Genomic DNA, 18,090 nt, shown 5'->3' with positions numbered 1-18,090 from the left:
AGTATAGAGGATGTGCGACCTACTTCGAATAACTCGCTGGGATCCATAAAATGTTTTTTTTTTATATTTTATACGTTCTATATAATCTTCATGATTCAGTTTTTTCTGATTTCTTAACTCCTTTAATTTTTGTATACATTCGTTTTCGTTTCCTTTCTTATCAACTAAACAAGAGTATGCCTTAGCCTTAAGTGCAGCAAAAGAAGTCATAACCCTACCTGCATGTTCATCCTTCATTTTGCCAGGTTCCCTATTATTAGCTTGAAGTATATTAAATTGGTTTTCTAGTTTATAATTTGAGGTATCAAATCGTTCACGATTTTCTTTTATAGTTTCGTAAAAGTCTTCCTCTGAAGATAAATTAAATGAATCTGTATCCATATAAATTATTTTCCAAGAAGGGCTTTTAAGTAATAGAAAATTATAATAAAATACATACATTAACCATTTAGATAATTCTAAAACAGCAACTCCTATGTATATTGGCTTATCATACATAATTTTTGATAGTGTTGATTCAATCGCTGCAAGATCTGTTCCAAATATCTCAACGCTATGGAAGTCATGTCTAGCTATGCGTTGCCTGAAGCCTTGCGACTTTTGTCTTGGTTTATAATGTTTTACTAATACTATATTTCTACGCTTGGCGACATTTTCCATTGTTTTGCCGTATACTGCATTATTCATTAACTCAAAAAAATTTTTTCCAAAATCATTTTCGGCTAGTTTTCTTTGATCAGTGTTTAAATCAATATAGGGCTTTAAATAGCATGATTGTGTAAAAGACAAAACACTATGTATTTTTTTTTACAATTAAACCATGCTGTATACAAAGTTGAAGCTGTTTTAAGTGGATAATGTATTCTTTGTATATTTATTAATTCATTTCCTCTATCATTGTTTATCAATTTCTGATAGCTGTTAGGATGCATTTAAATTACTTTGCTTAAATTATGTTTATTCTTAATCATTTTTTAATAGTTTTCCAAAAATTCCAGAAAACAATGAAGTTATTAGAATCGGTGGAAATCCCTCTTTTTGAATGAGGACTTTTCTCTTAGAGCTTAATGTACGCTTTGGGCACGAAAGATAGCGCAATGCATTTTTATACTTTTTTAGAGCATTAAGATGGAATTTAGTAACTTTATAGTTTCCCTGTAATGTGTTCAATACAATCTCTACTATTGTTCTTACCAGGTCACTATTACTATTGCTTATAATTGCCTTACGTAGTCTATTGTCGGCCTTTTTGAGCACATACAATAAGTGTTTGTTCGCTTTCAAGCGATTTAGGCTATTTTTGTAAACCAATTTCATTTGAATAGCACACAGAATATTCTGAATTAAAAATGTCAGATCTAAATCTTAAAAGATCGTTAATGCCCTGAGTGAGATCAATAAGCAAATATCCGTGAGGTTGCTCCGTTACTTCTTTATGTATTCTAAATAGCTCTGTGGGGTTTTCTGGGTAAATTTGTCTTGCTAAACATTGAAATTTAAGCTTATCACGATGATTTTTGAAATCAACAATGTATTTGGTATTTATTAAAATATCTCTGGTGTGCGAAGATTTATGAAATATGTTCTGAGTTACCGCTATTACTGATAAATTCCTATGGTGTGATCCTTTTGTAAACAGCTCACACACATTTTTATTAAAGGCTCCCATCATCAAGTCATCCAATATTAAAAGAATTGGTTCATTCGTTTCATTTTCAACTATTTCACGGACTCCTTTAAAATATTCAATCTTTTCGAAATGGCTTGGCACTCTCCTCTGCATAACACCAAATAATTCGATCTATTGAAATATTAAAAGGATCATTCTTTTTGGTGATTAGATTTTCTAAAAAGGTTGTTTTTCCCGATCCTGAGGGTCTACAAATAAGCATTGTAAAAGGATGTATAAATTGTGTAAATATTTTTTATTAAAAAAATGTATTTTATTCGGAATGAATTTTAATATATTATATTATTACTAATTGCTTATATAAGTTTTTAAGTTATACTAGGTTTAAATGAGTATCAGATCCGCAATAATTACAATAAATAAGTTGCGTGTATCCATTTTTACGGGGATCATTTCCAAAAAATCTCTTAAAAGAATCCAAAATAAGAGACAACCTGATGGGACCATGAATTTGTTTTTACTAAATTTTAAGCACATGTGTCACCATTACTATATATTTCATAATTGATGTTTTCTAAGAATACAAACAGCTTAAATAAATTATTTAATGAACATCGAAGTGGAAGTTTTTTCTTGTGTATTCTACAATTCGTAAAAAAATTGGGTAGTTGAGTTAAACTTCTTCCAATATCTATATCGATAATGTTTGTTGATAAATACTTGATTAAAAAATTCTTTTTAATTATACCACGAACAAGAACTGTGTGATACTTATTTAGTGGTGTGAGTATTTCTTCTAGACTTGTGTATGGAATATCTCTAGCTAACCAATCCAATCCGTTTACGTTCTGCTGGTTAAGGTGCTGCTGCTTAAGAGCTCTATTATCCAATTATATTATGTTATATGGCGGTTTGAAATGGAAAAAATGAGGTATAACAGTTCCAGCAGGCATAAACGCCAGCTCCTTAACGAAAACTTGTTTGTAACTTGTTTCAAGGGAAAGAATTTTTTAATTCCACTTTTAGGAAATTAATGGATAAATTTGATATAAATCATTGTCATACTTATACGCATCTCAAGGCTTCTATATGTGACGCTTTAATAGAACATTAAAAAATCGTATGTGGAAAATGTTTAGTATGCAGGGTAAATATAAGTGGATTCATAACATCAATTATCTCGTAAATCAATACAATATTTCATATCACCGAACAATTAATATGCTTATTTTAAATCGGTATATAATATACCAAAAATATTTCCAAAACATAAATTTTAAGTACGTGATTTTGTTAGAATAAGTAAATACAAGGGAGCACACACAGAAGTTTTTAAAGTTTTAAAAGTCAAGTCTACATACCCCGTAACATATGATATACAAGATTACATGGGTACCCCTATTAATAGATCATTTTATGAAGAGAAACTTCAAAAAGTGTAAGACAAAAATCCTTTCCTAGCAGAAAAAATACTAAAACGGAAAAATAATCAAGTGCTTGTAAAATGGAGCGGTTTCGATTCCAGCCACAACTCATGAATATCTGTAAATGACCTGCTTAAGTAATAAAACGCAACAATAACAAGTTTAATTTTGTATCTATTTATTTACAAATTTGTATTCTTATAATATAAACATATAAACATTTATTTAATAACGGGTTTAATTTTGACTACTACTTAATATATGTTCAATATTATAACGACCATGAGCCAATGTATTACAATTATCTGGTAAAATATATCTCTTATCATCCTTATAATTAAGACTTATTTTATTCATAATTTCAGTATAGAGGATGTGCGACCTACTTCGAATAACTCGCTGGGATCCATAAAATGTTTTTTTTTTATATTTTATACGTTCTATATAATCTTCATGATTCAGTTTTTTAATAACTGATTTCTTAACTCCTTTAATTTTTGTATACATTCGTTTTCGTTTCCTTTCTTATCAACTAAACAAGAGTATGCCTTAGCCTTAAGTGCAGCAAAAGAAGTCATAACCCTACCTGCATGTTCATCCTTCATTTTGCCAGGTTCCCTATTATTAGCTTGAAGTATATTAAATTGGTTTTCTAGTTTATAATTTGAGGTATCAAATCGTTCACGATTTTCTTTTATAGTTTCGTAAAAGTCTTCCTCTGAAGATAAATTAAATGAATCTGTATCCATATAAATTATTTTCCAAGAAGGGCTTTTAAGTAATAGAAAATTATAATAAAATACATACATTAACCATTTAGATAATTCTAAAACAGCAACTCCTATGTATATTGGCTTATCATACATAATTTTTGATAGTGTTGATTCAATCGCTGCAAGATCTGTCCCAAATATCTCAACGCTATGGAAGTCATGTCTAGCTATGCGTTGCCTGAAGCCTTGCGACTTTTGTCTTGGTTTATAATGTTTTACTAATACTATATTTCTACGCTTGGCGACATTTTCCATTGTTTTGCCGTATACTGCATTATTCATTAACTCAAAAAAATTTTTTCCAAAATCATTTTCGGCTAGTTTTCTTTGATCAGTGTTTAAATCAATATAGGGCTTTAAATAGCATGATTGTGTAAAATACAAAACACTATGTATTTTTTTTTTACAATTAAACCATGCTGTATACAAAGTTGAAGCTGTTTTAAGTGGATAATGTATTCTTTGTATATTTATTAATTCATTTCCTCTATCATTGTTTATCAATTTCTGATAGCTGTTAGGATGCATTTAAATTACTTTGCTTAAATTATGTTTATTCTTAATCATTTTTTAATAGTTTTCCAAAAATTCCAGAAAACAATGAAGTTATTAGAATCGGTGGAAATCCCTCTTTTTGAATGAGGACTTTTCTCTTAGAGCTTAATGTACGCTTTGGGCACGAAAGATAGCGCAATGCATTTTTATACTTTTTTAGAGCATTAAGATGGAATTTAGTAACTTTATAGTTTCCCTGTAATGTGTTCAATACAATCTCTACTATTGTTCTTACCAGGTCACTATTACTATTGCTTATAATTGCCTTACGTAGTCTATTGTCGGCCTTTTTGAGCACATACAATAAGTGTTTGTTCGCTTTCAAGCGATTTAGGCTATTTTTGTAAACCAATTTCATTTGAATAGCACACAGAATATTCTGAATTAAAAATGTCAGATCTAAATCTTAAAAGATCGTTAATGCCCTGAGTGAGATCAATAAGCAAATATCCGTGAGGTTGCTCCGTTACTTCTTTATGTATTCTAAATAGCTCTGTGGGGTTTTCTGGGTAAATTTGTCTTGCTAAACATTGAAATTTAAGCTTATCACGATGATTTTTGAAATCAACAATGTATTTGGTATTTATTAAAATATCTCTGGTGTGCGAAGATTTATGAAATATGTTCTGAGTTACCGCTATTACTGATAAATTCCTATGGTGTGATCCTTTTGTAAACAGCTCACACACATTTTTATTAAATGCTCCCATCATCAAGTCATCCAATATTAAAAGAATTGGTTCATTCGTTTCATTTTCAACTATTTCACGGACTCCTTTAAAATATTCAATCTTTTCGAAATGGCTTGGCACTCTCCTCTGCATAACACCAAATAATTCGATCTATTGAAATATTAAAAGGATCATTCTTTTTGGTGATTAGATTTTCTAAAAAGGTTGTTTTTCCCGATCCTGAGGGTCTACAAATAAACATTGTAAAAGGATGTATAAATTGTGTAAATATTTTTTATTAAAAAAATGTATTTTATTCGGAATGAATTTTAATATATTATATTATTACTAATTGCTTATATAAGTTTTTAAGTTATACTAGGTTTAAATGAGTATCAGATCCGCAATAATTACAATAAATAAGTTGCGTGTATCCATTTTTACGGGGATCATTTCCAAAAAATCTCTTAAAAGAATCCAAAATAAGAGATAACCTGATAGGACCATGAATTTGTTTTTACTAAATTTTAAACACATGTGTCACCATTACTATATATTTCATAATTGGTGTTTTCTAAGAATACAAACAGCTTAAAAAATATTATTTAATGAACATCGAAGTGGAAGTTTTTTCTTGTGTATTCTACAATTCGTAAAAAAAATTGGGTAGTTGAGTTAAACTTCTTCCAATATCTATATCGATAATGTTTGTTGATAAATACTTGATTAAAAAATTCTTTTTAATTTCACCACGAACAAGAACTGTGTGATACTTATTTAGTGGTGTGAGTATTTCTTCAAGACTTGTGTATGGAATATCTCTAGCTGACCAATCCAATCCGTTTACGTTCTGCTGGTTAAGGTGCTGCTGCTTAAGAGCTCTACTATCCAATTGTTTTATGTTATATGGCGGTTTGAAATGGAAAAAATTAGGTATAACAGTTCCAGCAGGCATAAACGCCAGCTCCTTAACGAAAACTTGTTTGTTGTTACCAAGTACATATTGAAAATCTACTATAATGCTTAAATTACGATCGACTGTGTTCATCATTGGTTGAGATTTTTTAATCAACTGAGGGTGTGCTTGCTAGGGCTTTCTCCTTTATATACCGGTAAGACTAGAACATATTTACAGTTTATTTAAAGTAGTCTTACCTGATGGACATGTGTGTAACTAAAAGAAATATAACTTCTCGAAAGAAACAGGACCACGAAGTCATTTTTGCATTCGAGTATTATGTTGTTCATAACTTAAAATTGAAATGTGGTCTGTCAACTACTCGAAAGTTTTTGCCGATGGTTTGGATGCAGCAAAGTAAAAATAATTTCATTGGATTTGACAAAGACGAATGGATGCAACTGCTTGATGTTTGATTTGATATTCAACTATCTGATTTAGAAGGTACCTATGATAAGGATGTGCAAATAGATTTCAAAAAAGATGCGTTCAGAAATCAAAAGGGATGTTCTTGTATATAAGCAAGCATTATTGACTAAGCAACCATCGTCATCAAATAAAAAAATAACACTAATAAATCAACATTTTAAGATGAGCAAACAACAAGTTGTCGATGAAATTCATAAGGCAACGCGAAAAAAACTTTATACGGCGACAGTTTGTTCAAAAAGGGATAAATGACACATGGCAAATTGATTTAGTTGAAATGATACCATTTTCGAAAGAAAATAAGGGTTTTAGATATTTACTGACCGTTATTGACACGTTCTCAAAGTATGCATACGCCGAGGCAGTTAAGTCGAAGTCTGCCCTGGATGTAGAAGAGACAATGAAATCTGTTTTTAAAAAGAGTAAAAGTACACCCAAGAATATTCAGTCAGATCAAGGGAAAGAATTTTTTAATTCCACTTTTAGGAAATTAATGGATAAATTTGATATAAATCATTGTCATACTTATACGCATCTCAAGGCTTCTATATGTGACGCTTTAATAGAACATTAAAAAATCGTATGTGGAAAATGTTTAGTATGCAGGGTAAATATAAGTGGATTCATAACATCAATTATCTCGTAAATCAATACAATATTTCATATCACCGAACAATTAATATGCTTATTTTAAATCGGTATATAATATACCAAAAATATTTCCAAAACATAAATTTTAAGTAGGTGATTTTGTTAGAATAAGTAAATACAAGGGAGCACACACAGAAGTTTTTAAAGTTTTAAAAGTCAAGTCTACATACCCCGTAACATATGATATACAAGATTACATGGGTACCCCTATTAATGGATCATTTTATGAAGAGAAACTTCAAAAAGTGTAAGACAAAAATCCTTTCCTAGCAGAAAAAATACTAAAACGGAAAAATAATCAAGTGCTTGTAAAATGGAGCGGTTTCGATTCCAGCCACAACTCATGGATATCTGTAAATGACCTGCTTAAGTAATAAAACGCAACAATAACAAGTTTAATTTTGTATCTATTTATTTACAAATTTGTATTCTTATAATATAAACATATAAACATTTATTTAATAACGGGTTTAATTTTGACTACTACTTAATATATGTTCAATATTATAACGACCATGAGCCAATGTATTACAATTATCTGGTAAAATATATCTCTTATCATCCTTATAATTAAGACTTATTTTATTCATAATTTCAGTATAGAGGATGTGCGACCTACTTCGAATAACTCGCTGGGATCCATAAAATGTTTTTTTTTTATATTTTATACGTTCTATATAATCTTCATGATTCAGTTTTTTAATAACTGATTTCTTAACTCCTTTAATTTTTGTATACATTCGTTTTCGTTTCCTTTCTTATCAACTAAACAAGAGTATGCTTTAGCCTTAAGTGCAGCAAAAGAAATCATAACCCTACCTGCATGTTCATCCTTAATTTTGCCAGGTTCCCTATTATTAGCTTGAACTATATTAAATTGGTTTTCTAGTTTATAATTTGAGGTATCAAATCGTTCAGGATTTTCTTTTATAGTTTCGTAAAAGTCTTCCTCTGAAGATAAAATAAATGAATCTGTATCCATATAAATTATTTTCGAAGAAGGGCTTTTAAGTAATAGAAAATTATAATAAAATACATACATTAACCATTTAGATAATTCTAAAACAGCAACTCCTATGTATATTGGCTTATCATACATAATTTTTGATAGTGTTGATTCAATCGCTGCAAGATCTGTCCCAAATATCTCAACGCTATGGAAGTCATGTCTAGCTATGCGTTGCCTGAAGCCTTGCGACTTTTGTCTTGGTTTATAATGTTTTACTAATACTATATTTCTACGCTTGGCGACATTTTCCATTGTTTTGCCGTATACTGCATTATTCATTAACTCAATAAAAATTTTTCCAAAATCATTTTCGGCTAGTTTTTTTCTTTGATCAGTGTTTAAATCAATATAGGGCTTTAACTAGCATGATTGTGTAAAAGACAAAACACTATGTATTTTTTTTTACAATTAAACCATGCTGTATACAAAGTTGAAGCTGTTTTAAGTGGATAATGTATTCTTTGTATATTTATTAATTCATTTCCTCTATCATTGTTTATCAATTTCTGATAGCTGTTAGGATGCATTTAAATTACTTTGCTTAAATTATGTTTATTCTTAATCATTTTTTAATAGTTTTCCAAAAATTCCAGAAAACAATGAAGTTATTAGAATCGGTGGAAATCCCTCTTTTTGAATGACGACTTTTCTCTTAGAGCTTAATGTACGCTTTGGGCACGAAAGGTAGCGCAATGCATTTTTATACTTTTTTAGAGCATTAAGATGGAATTTAGTAACTTTATAGTTTTCCTGTAATGTGTTCAATACAATCTCTACTATTGTTCTTACCAGGTCACTATTACTATTGCTTATAATTGTCTTACGTAGTCTATTGTCGGCCTTTTTGAGCACATACAATAAGTGTTTGTTCGCTTTCAAGCGATTTAGGCTATTTTTGTAAACCAATTTCATTTGAATAGCACACAGAATATTCTGAATTAAAAATGTCAGATCTAAATCTTAAAAGATCGTTAATGCCCTGAGTGAGATCAATAAGCAAATATCCGTGAGGTTGCTCCGTTACTTCTTTATGTATTCTAAATAGCTCTGTGGGGTTTTCTGGGTAAATTTGTCTTGCTAAACATTGAAATTTAAGCTTATCACGATGATTTTTGAAATCAACAATGTATTTGGTATTTATTGAAATATCTCTGGTGTGCGAAGATTTATGAAATATGTTCTGAGTTACCGCTATTACTGATAAATTCCTATGGTGTGATCCTTTTGTAAACAGCTCACACACATTTTTATTAAAGGCTCCCATCATCAAGTCATCCAATATTAAAAGAATTGGTTCATTCGTTTCATTTTCAACTATTTCACGGACTCCTTTAAAATATTCAATCTTTTCGAAATGGCTTAGCACTCTCCTCTGCATAACACCAAATAATTCGATCTATTGAAATATTAAAAGGATCATTCTTTTTGGTGATTAGATTTTCTAAAAAGGTTGTTTTTCCCGATCCTGAGGGTCTACAAATAAGCATTGTAAAAGGATGTATAAATTGTGTAAATATTTTTTATTAAAAAAATGTATTTTATTCGGAATGAATTTTAATATATTATATTATTACTAATTGCTTATATAAGTTTTTAATTTATACTAGGTTTAAATGAGTATCAGATCCGCAATAATTACAATAAATAAGTTGCGTGTATCCATTTTTACGGGGATCATTTCCAAAAAATCTCTTAAAAGAATCCAAAATAAGAGACAACCTGATGGGACCATGAATTTGTTTTTACTAAATTTTAAGCACATGTGTCACCATTACTATATATTTCATAATTGGTGTTTTCTAAGAATACAAACAGCTTAAATAAATTATTTAATGAACATCGAAGTGGAAGTTTTTTCTTGTGTATTCAACAATTCGTAAAAAAAATTGGGTAGTTGAGTTAAACTTCTTCCAATATCTATATCGATAATGTTTGTTGATAAATACTTGATTAAAAAATTCTTTTTAATTATACCACGAACAAGAACTGTGTGATACTTATTTAGTGGTGTGAGTATTTCTTCAAGACTTGTGTATGGAATATCTCTAGCTAACCAATCCAATCCGTTTACGTTCTGCTGGTTAAGGTGCTGCTGCTTAAGAGCTCTATTATCCAATTATTTTATGTTATATGGCGGTTTGAAATGGAAAAAATTAGGTATAACAGTTCCAGCAGGCATAAACGCCAGCTCCTTAACGAAAACTTGTTTGTAACTTGTTTCAAGGGAAAGAATTTTTTAATTCCACTTTTAGGAAATTAATGGATAAATTTGATATAAATCATTGTCATACTTATACGCATCTCAAGGCTTCTATATGTGACGCTTTAATAGAACATTAAAAAGTCGTATGTGGAAAATGTTTAGTACGCAGGGTAAATATAAGTGGATTCATAACATCAATTATCTCGTAAATCAATACAATATTTCATATCACCGAACAATTAATATGCTTATTTTAAATCGGTATATAATATACCGAAAATATTTCCAAAACATAAATTTTAAGTAGGTGATTTTGTTAGAATAAGTAAATACAAGGGAGCACACACAGAAGTTTTTAAAGTTTTAAAAGTCAAGTCTACATACCCCGTAACATATGAAATACAAGATTATATGGGTACCCCTATTAATGGGTCATTTTATGAAGAGGAACTTCAAAAAGTGAAAGACAAAAATGCTTTCCTAGTAGAGAAAATACTAAAAAGGAAAAATAATCAAGTGCTTGTAAAATGGAGCGGTTTCGATTCCAGCCACAACTCATGGATATCTGTAAATGACCTGCTTAAGTAATAAAACGCAACAATAACAAGTTTAATTTTGTATCTATTTATTTACAAATTTTTATTCTTATAATATAAACATATAAACATTTACTTAATAACGGGTTTAATTTTGACGTTTATGTTCAATGTTATAATGACCATGATCCAATGTATTACAATTATCTGGTAAAATATATCTCTTATCATCCTTATAATTAAGACTTATTTTATTCATAATTTCAGTATAGAGGATGTGCGACCTACTTCGAATAACTCGCTGGGATCCATAAAATGTTTTTTTTTTTTATTTTATACGTTCTATATAATTTTCATGATTCAGTTTTTTAATAACTGATTTCTTAACTCCTTTAATTTTTGTATACATTCGTTTTCGTTTCCTTTCTTATCAACTAAACAAGAGTATGCCTTAGCCTTAAGTGCAGCAAAAGAATTCATAACCCTACCTGCATGTTCATCCTTCATTTTGCCAGGTTCCCTATTATTAGCTTGAACTATATTAAATTGGTTTTCTAGTTTATAATTTGAGGTATCAAATCGTTCAGGATTTTCTTTTATAGTTTCGTAAAAGTCTTCCTCTGAAGATAAAATAAATGAATCTGTATCCATATAAATTATTTTCGAAGAAGGGCTTTTAAGTAATAGAAAATTATAATAAAATACATACATTAACCATTTAGATAATTTTAAAACAGCAACTCCTATGTATATTGGCTTATCATACATAATTTTTGATAGTGTTGATTCAATCGCTGCAAGATCTGTCCCAAATATCTCAACGCTATGGAAGTCATGTCTAGCTATGCGTTGCCTGAAGCCTTGCGACTTTTGTCTTGGTTTATAATGTTTTACTAATACTATATTTCTACGCTTGGCGACATTTTCCATTGTTTTGCCGTATACTGCATTATTCATTAACTCAAAAAAATGTTTTCCAAAATCATTTTCGGCTAGTTTTCTTTGATCAGTGTTTAAATCAATATAGGGCTTTAACTAGCATGATTGTGTAAAAGACAAAACACTATGTATTTTTTTTACAATTAAACCATGCTGTATAAAAAGTTGAAGCTGTTTTAAGTGGATAATGTATTCTCTTTTATTCGATAAATCAGCTATAAGTTTTTTCTGCTTACCTCCTGGAGGAACTTTGTTTTCTGGACGAAATGGCAAGTAGTTATGTGAGTCATGCCGATCAGTAGGATATTCTAAATCCACTTCTAATATATATCCTACATTTCCCTCAGCAGAAATATTTTTGTAATCGAAAGATTCTAATGGATCATTACTTAAAAATTTAAATCCTGAAAGCGGTGAGGGGTGGACTCATTGCCCAACCGTATAAATTATTTGCATCAATATAGCTGAGGTAGTTATTTGGTTTACTTGAATCGAAGTTAGTTATATATTTATTATTAGCTATAGAAATTCTTTGGGTACATTGAGTTAACCCACCCCTTATCGCTCTTTAAAAAGTTGTACATGTCTCCGTCACTAATAAGTTCTAAATTTACATAAATATACTTGAGCATAGCGTCCCAAGATATTGACTGTGCTGTAACGTAGTTAATAGGGTCAAGCTTATAAATCTTCTGACAAATTTTTCTAAAATTATCGAAAACATCGGTCAAAATTAAAACATCACTTTCTAAATAAAGTTTTATATAATCTTTTATAGTATTACAGTTGAAAGTTTTCCAAACCTTTTGTGCAAAATTGTAATCATCTATACTACAATTTTCTTCGCTGAGAGAATAGTAAAAACTATCAATGTCAGGAAGCTGGGTATCCTCAAATTTTTCAAAACTATCTAAATAGTCGTAAGGGAAAACACCCTTCCTACGCATTTGCTTAAATTTTTCTCCCTGAAATTTAGTACTTAGAATTTTAAAATCTTTGTCCTCCATGTAGCTTGATAGTTTTTCTAAACTAGAATTTAAAAATCTAATCGAATCGATATATCTTATTTTATATCTATTTGATGCATATATTTTAATTGTCTGCGTTAGCGCTATGTAAAGCTCTTTATTACAGGGTATAGGGCTTAAGTCTCCTTCTAATTCAGGAATGAATAAATGTATGTCATATTTAGATAAGTAATGAAATACTACAGGAAAGAAGGGATCACTTAATTTGTACTTTGGCTTACAATTTTTATGAATGGGACCCATGTATTTTCCAGAAAATTGATCAAAATATTTGTCCAGGTCGTCAGCGTTTATTTTCTTTTCACAGGCACAGCAATTTCCTTCCCGTTCATGGATTGTGCTAGCTATCGGGTTTTTGGGGGTCGACCAGTACATGTAAAACAAGCTGGTAGTTTTTTCCTTTAGTGATTTGCATTTTTGTGTGCAGTCAGCGCCTAAAAAACTATACAAAATTTGAATTAGTTTTTAAAATACTAAGAAATTAATTATTTATTGTTTTTTACATACCTTCATATGTCCACAATTCGTTAAGATCCGGATAATATTTATGTGCTATATAAAATGATACGGCACATGCAGTATACTTCTGCACTTTTGTTGTTAAAGACGAAGGCATGTTCTATAGTTTTCAAGAACATCCTCAATATCGGCATATATCACCACCGGAGGAGATAATTTTTTATGAAAGCCCTTGAATAAAGTTGTAGTGTTTGGTTCAGGGTAAAATGAGGCCACTTTTCCGCATTCAAGTTTGTTGTGGGTAGTATTATTAACTATGAAAAACTGTAGACAGTTATCACAAAAATATCCTCCTGATTTTGCCTTGGAATGCTGTGAGTAGCATAATCTTTTTACACTTGTAATGTAAGCGTAATGCATATGGTCTTGGTTTACGTTATTTATTCCCAATATATTGATGTGGTTAGGTTGAATACATTTGGTTCTAAACGTTGGACCGATAATTTTATCACCATCAGCGTCGATCTCATAAACATTTATACTGAAGTCTTTATTATTTTTCTCGAAATGGATAATCCCTTTTTATTCGTTATTGGAAACTCGAATCCTGAAAAATCCAATCTTATTCCGTCATATACAATTATTTCATTATTAATATTAATGTGGTAAGTTGTGGGCTTTGTCATTTTCTCTCGTGAAAACTTTTTTTGCTTTGCTGTTGTAAGCACTCTCATGAGTTTTGTTAGCTATGAATGCCAGTATGCACCATTTGAAACAAAATACGTCAGTGTTCTGTACGTTTATAAGTGCATTTCGGGCTCTTATATGCTTCGGGTATGTATCCGCTAGCAGGAATGTTTTCTAGCTTTATTATAGTAATTTCAAAATTAGTGAAATTTTTTATTGCCCAACCAGAGTCTTTTTCTTGAAACTCACTGCTCGATGCTAGTAAGCTATCTACTGCAATATTAAGTTCATCGATAATGCTTTCATTTTAGTATACAGATTTATATGATGTCCCAAAATGTTTTTTTTATTCTGTCTGCACATTTTTAACAAAACTCACAAAATTAAAATTTCACACCTTCGCGCACAAGCAGTCATGAGCTAGGACTCGAGGGTAGGGGGTGAGATTCGGGTTCGTGGGTACGCACGTTCACTTTCTCCTGCTCATTCTCAGAAGATAACGAGGGGTCACAATATTTGAAATGCAATAAATCGGGAGGGATCCGTGGAATACCAAACACACTGATTTGGAATCATGATTCCACCAAATTCTCATGAATGAAACAGTCATTCAAAAAACCTCATTCTCATTAAATAATGGAAAATACGAATTCCTAAGAAAGCCATTTGGGTTAACAAACGCCCCTAGAATATTCCAAAGAGCGATGGATGATATTTTGAGAGAACAAGTTGGAAAAACGTGTCATGTCTATATGGATGACATTATTATTTTCTCAAAAACAATTGAAAGATAAAGATTTAATTAAAAGTTTGCTGAACGCAAACATGAAAATTTCGATGGAAAAATCAAAGTTCTTCAAATTGGAAACAAACTTTCTCGGCTACGTTGTTTCTCACAATGTAATCAAAACCGATCCCGAAAAATTTCCACAATCGTAAAATATTCAATCCCTAAAAATATTCGAGAGCTTAGAAGCTTTCTATGCCTTACTGGATACTACAGAAAATTTGTTCAAAATTACACCAAAATTGCTAAACCATTAAAGAAATATTAAAAAGGCCAAAATGGCAAAGTATCAAAAAAGGCATCTCGCAAAACTTCTGTACAGTTGGATGAGCCAGCTGTAAGAGCTTTCAACGAGCTCAAAAATAATTTAATCGCACGGTATTTACACTGTGCGCTGTACTCGTTCGAATTTGCGTTAATGTTTCCTATGTGCCCGCCCATGATTTCCGATTCCTGATGGAACTGATTAGTCGAGCGGCTAACTAGGCCAGGCTTATTTGCCCTATTTACTATTCAAGAATCAGGGGGCCTTAATCTGGGAGCCACTTGCATTTTAATTGAGCGATTGATTGATTGGCAAAGTGGTACAAGGCCGGCGCGAGCGTGGAAAATAACTAGGCAAAGTCCAGTGGCGGACTTCCATGACTTTAAGTTATGATGGGCCTCTTTAAAATCCGCGTCACCAAAAGGTGTTTATGCTAATTCCTGCTCGATAAAGCCATTGGCCCAGCAGAGCACAGCGTTTAGCCCTATGCAAATTACAGCCAGTGGCAATTATGACTGGCAGAAACACATTCGACGAGGAAACTTGCGCTGCATGCCACTAAGAAAATCCTTTAAGGTACATAATTATAACCAAGGAGGTGCCTACACTAAAAGGTAGGTCAAGGGATTCAAAAACAATTTTGTATTTTCCCTTCACTGTTTTTCAATTAATCTCTTGATATTCAAATGCCCCGTTGAACTGAAGTTATTAATTGTACACGTTTATAAAAGTGTCCGTTTTAAAATAGGTATATATGGTTTAAGGAAAAGGATATTACTAGAGTGGTATATAAGGAAATCACTTTAATTTAAAGAAACCTGAAACATTTTCGAAGTATACGGCGATATATATCCAAAGAGTAAATAGATATGACTAATTTTCATAGCACACTTTTGAACACCATTTAAGTGCTCCTAGCTTTTGGAGCTCCTAAGTCGGCTAGTTGTCTTGGGCCAAGAATTTCCACTACCCTTACCACTGGTGCAGATCCCAGAGTGAGTGATACGGGGTGTGCCGATAGGCGGATACGAAGGGCACCGCCACCTAGTACTCCATCTGGACATTGGGAGGCGACTGCGGTCGCACTGCAATGGCGTTTGAACGCTCCAGGGCGGGATTGGAGCTGGTCAACGATCGCTGGCGCATGAAGGGATGTGGCGTCTGCTGCGGCTGGTTGTACAGATTCGAGTTGTTGTTGAGCAACTGGGCAACACCTCCGGCCGGAGCCACCGATGTCTGGCCCATGCCGAACCAATTCTGGGCACTGGTGTTGAACATGGCGCCGTGCCGGCGTCAGACGGATAACAAAGAGGCAGACACTTCACTTGGAATTTAAAAACACACGCGATTATGCTCGAGCGGAAACTTGGCTTCTGACAGTCCCCGCCCGGACCCCTCGATTGGCTTCCAATAGAAATTCGAAACGCGACCCGAGGAGACGAGCTGTCCACCTGACGACTCAAGGGTTGCAGACCAACTGACCGCTCGACTGGACGACGCGTCCACAACAAAGGCGACCACCACACATTCCGTACCGGGTAGTTTTCCCAGTTGCTGGTGTGCGTCTATGTGAATGCGAATTGAGGTTAAAGGAAGTTTCGCCTGGGCGCTGCTGGGGGCGGTTTCAATCATGGTCATTTACAGGCAAAGGGTAGCACAACTTGGAGGGAAACATAGCGAAACAGTGATCGGATCGGCAGTGCAACCTGCGGAATTATAAGTACTTAATAGCGAGGCATTTCCAAGTTTTGAATAAAAAAAACAAATAAGTCTTAGTTATACCTAACTAATAATAAAACACAACTGATTAAAGTATTATTCTTAAGTATGACAAAAAGAACGTTAACAATATCAAAAGGGATTCCAAATGGGACTGCTTTAATTAATTAAATTAGTATATTATTTGAGTAACGTAAATTGTTCTCAGCTGTGGCTTTAAAGTTTAATCTTTTGGAAGGGATTTTTAGAAAAGCTCTTCGTTTGCATTCTTATACTCTGTTTTTACATTTTCACCTCCTTCCTACAGGAAGTAATAACATATTTATAGGACATCCATAATTCGATCCCTCCCCAACGATAAACTCCTCGTATTACCCAACTATGTATTAACGGACTGTGGTCAATGCACGCTAGCTTCTGGCTCAAGACTCCATCGATTTCTGGGAAAGCAAGGCGGTTCACTCACTTATGTATGCCCGAGTATTTACTCAAATGGCAGCGGGTTCTTAATAATTTGCCGGCAATGTAATTTAATGGCGGGCTTGCATGCGGGCGCAGAAAGCCGGTCCTCGAGTTGGCCTGCAATCGGGGATCCGTAGAAGTTTAGCATACATTTGAGATCACCGCAATCAGGGGGCCTTGAGGGGGTTGTCAACTCTCAGCGCCACAATCCAAAAATCCAGAGGAAAGCCACAAGCGAAGGTCGCTCTGGCTGTCGCATATAGTATATCCGTATCTGAAAATCAGCTGCAGCCCGAGATAAAAATCGATTTCGAGGCGACAGTCATGGAACGCTCAAGAGTCCCGGCACGCCTTGCGCCCCTAATTGCTGCCATCCCCTCCGCCCACCCCGCGAAACACTCACCCCGCAGGACTCATCACGGGCAGGTATGTGGAAGTGGAGTCCACGGTGCGTATGGTTGTGTTCCCTCGCCCCGCATTCTGCTCCGCTATTTTATCAATTTTTTGGATCGATTTTGAATTTTTCACAATTGTTTCTGATAGTTTTCTTGTTTACTTTGAAAATTTTGCATCTGTTCCTCACTCGAGCAACGTCGAGAGGGAGGAAAGGATGCTGCGGAAAAGCTTTGGCTCTCTTCGCCAGCTTTTCGCTCTCTTAGCTTTCTGCCTCGCGGTCCTTAATTGTAAACAATTGCGCAATTTTCGCTGCTGTTGCTCCTCCACTCGCCTCGATGCACAACTGGTCACTAAATACTGGATTGTTGTGGCCAACTCGGCCTGCCAGCCGCATTGCAACGCCCAGTCGGGCTGGAATTGGGCGGGGGAAGGCCGGCCTTGGTGGTGTTTTCTAGTGGAAAAAGCTCGGGAACTTGGATCACTTTAGAATAACAAAAAAATTGAATTAA

General features: G+C 33.0%; 1 long non-coding RNA gene across 4 annotated transcripts in view; it reads right to left on the bottom strand.

The window, feature by feature from the left end:
* Positions 1 to 17,801, bottom strand: part of LOC127011791 (uncharacterized) — a 33,403-nt gene extending 15,602 nt beyond the window's left edge. For 2 of the 4 annotated variants that reach the window (XR_007765105.1, XR_007765106.1), the window contains exons 1-3: positions 17,589 to 17,790; positions 13,314 to 13,872; positions 11,328 to 13,248 (exon numbers count right to left, since the gene is read on the bottom strand). This is a non-coding gene — a long non-coding RNA (uncharacterized LOC127011791). Of the gene's footprint in view, positions 1 to 10,904; positions 13,249 to 13,313; positions 13,873 to 17,588 lie in introns of those variants that run through there. The other 2 variants (XR_007765104.1, XR_007765107.1) reach the window with 2 other exon arrangements.
* Positions 17,802 to 18,090: the final 289 nt, after the last annotated feature.

Source organism: Drosophila biarmipes, unplaced genomic scaffold (genome assembly GCF_025231255.1).
Source record: "Drosophila biarmipes strain raj3 unplaced genomic scaffold, RU_DBia_V1.1 ptg000008l, whole genome shotgun sequence".
Taxonomy (NCBI): domain Eukaryota; kingdom Metazoa; phylum Arthropoda; class Insecta; order Diptera; family Drosophilidae; genus Drosophila; species Drosophila biarmipes.
Note: the sequence above shows the minus strand (reverse complement) of the source record. Positions and strands in the feature narration are given on the sequence as shown.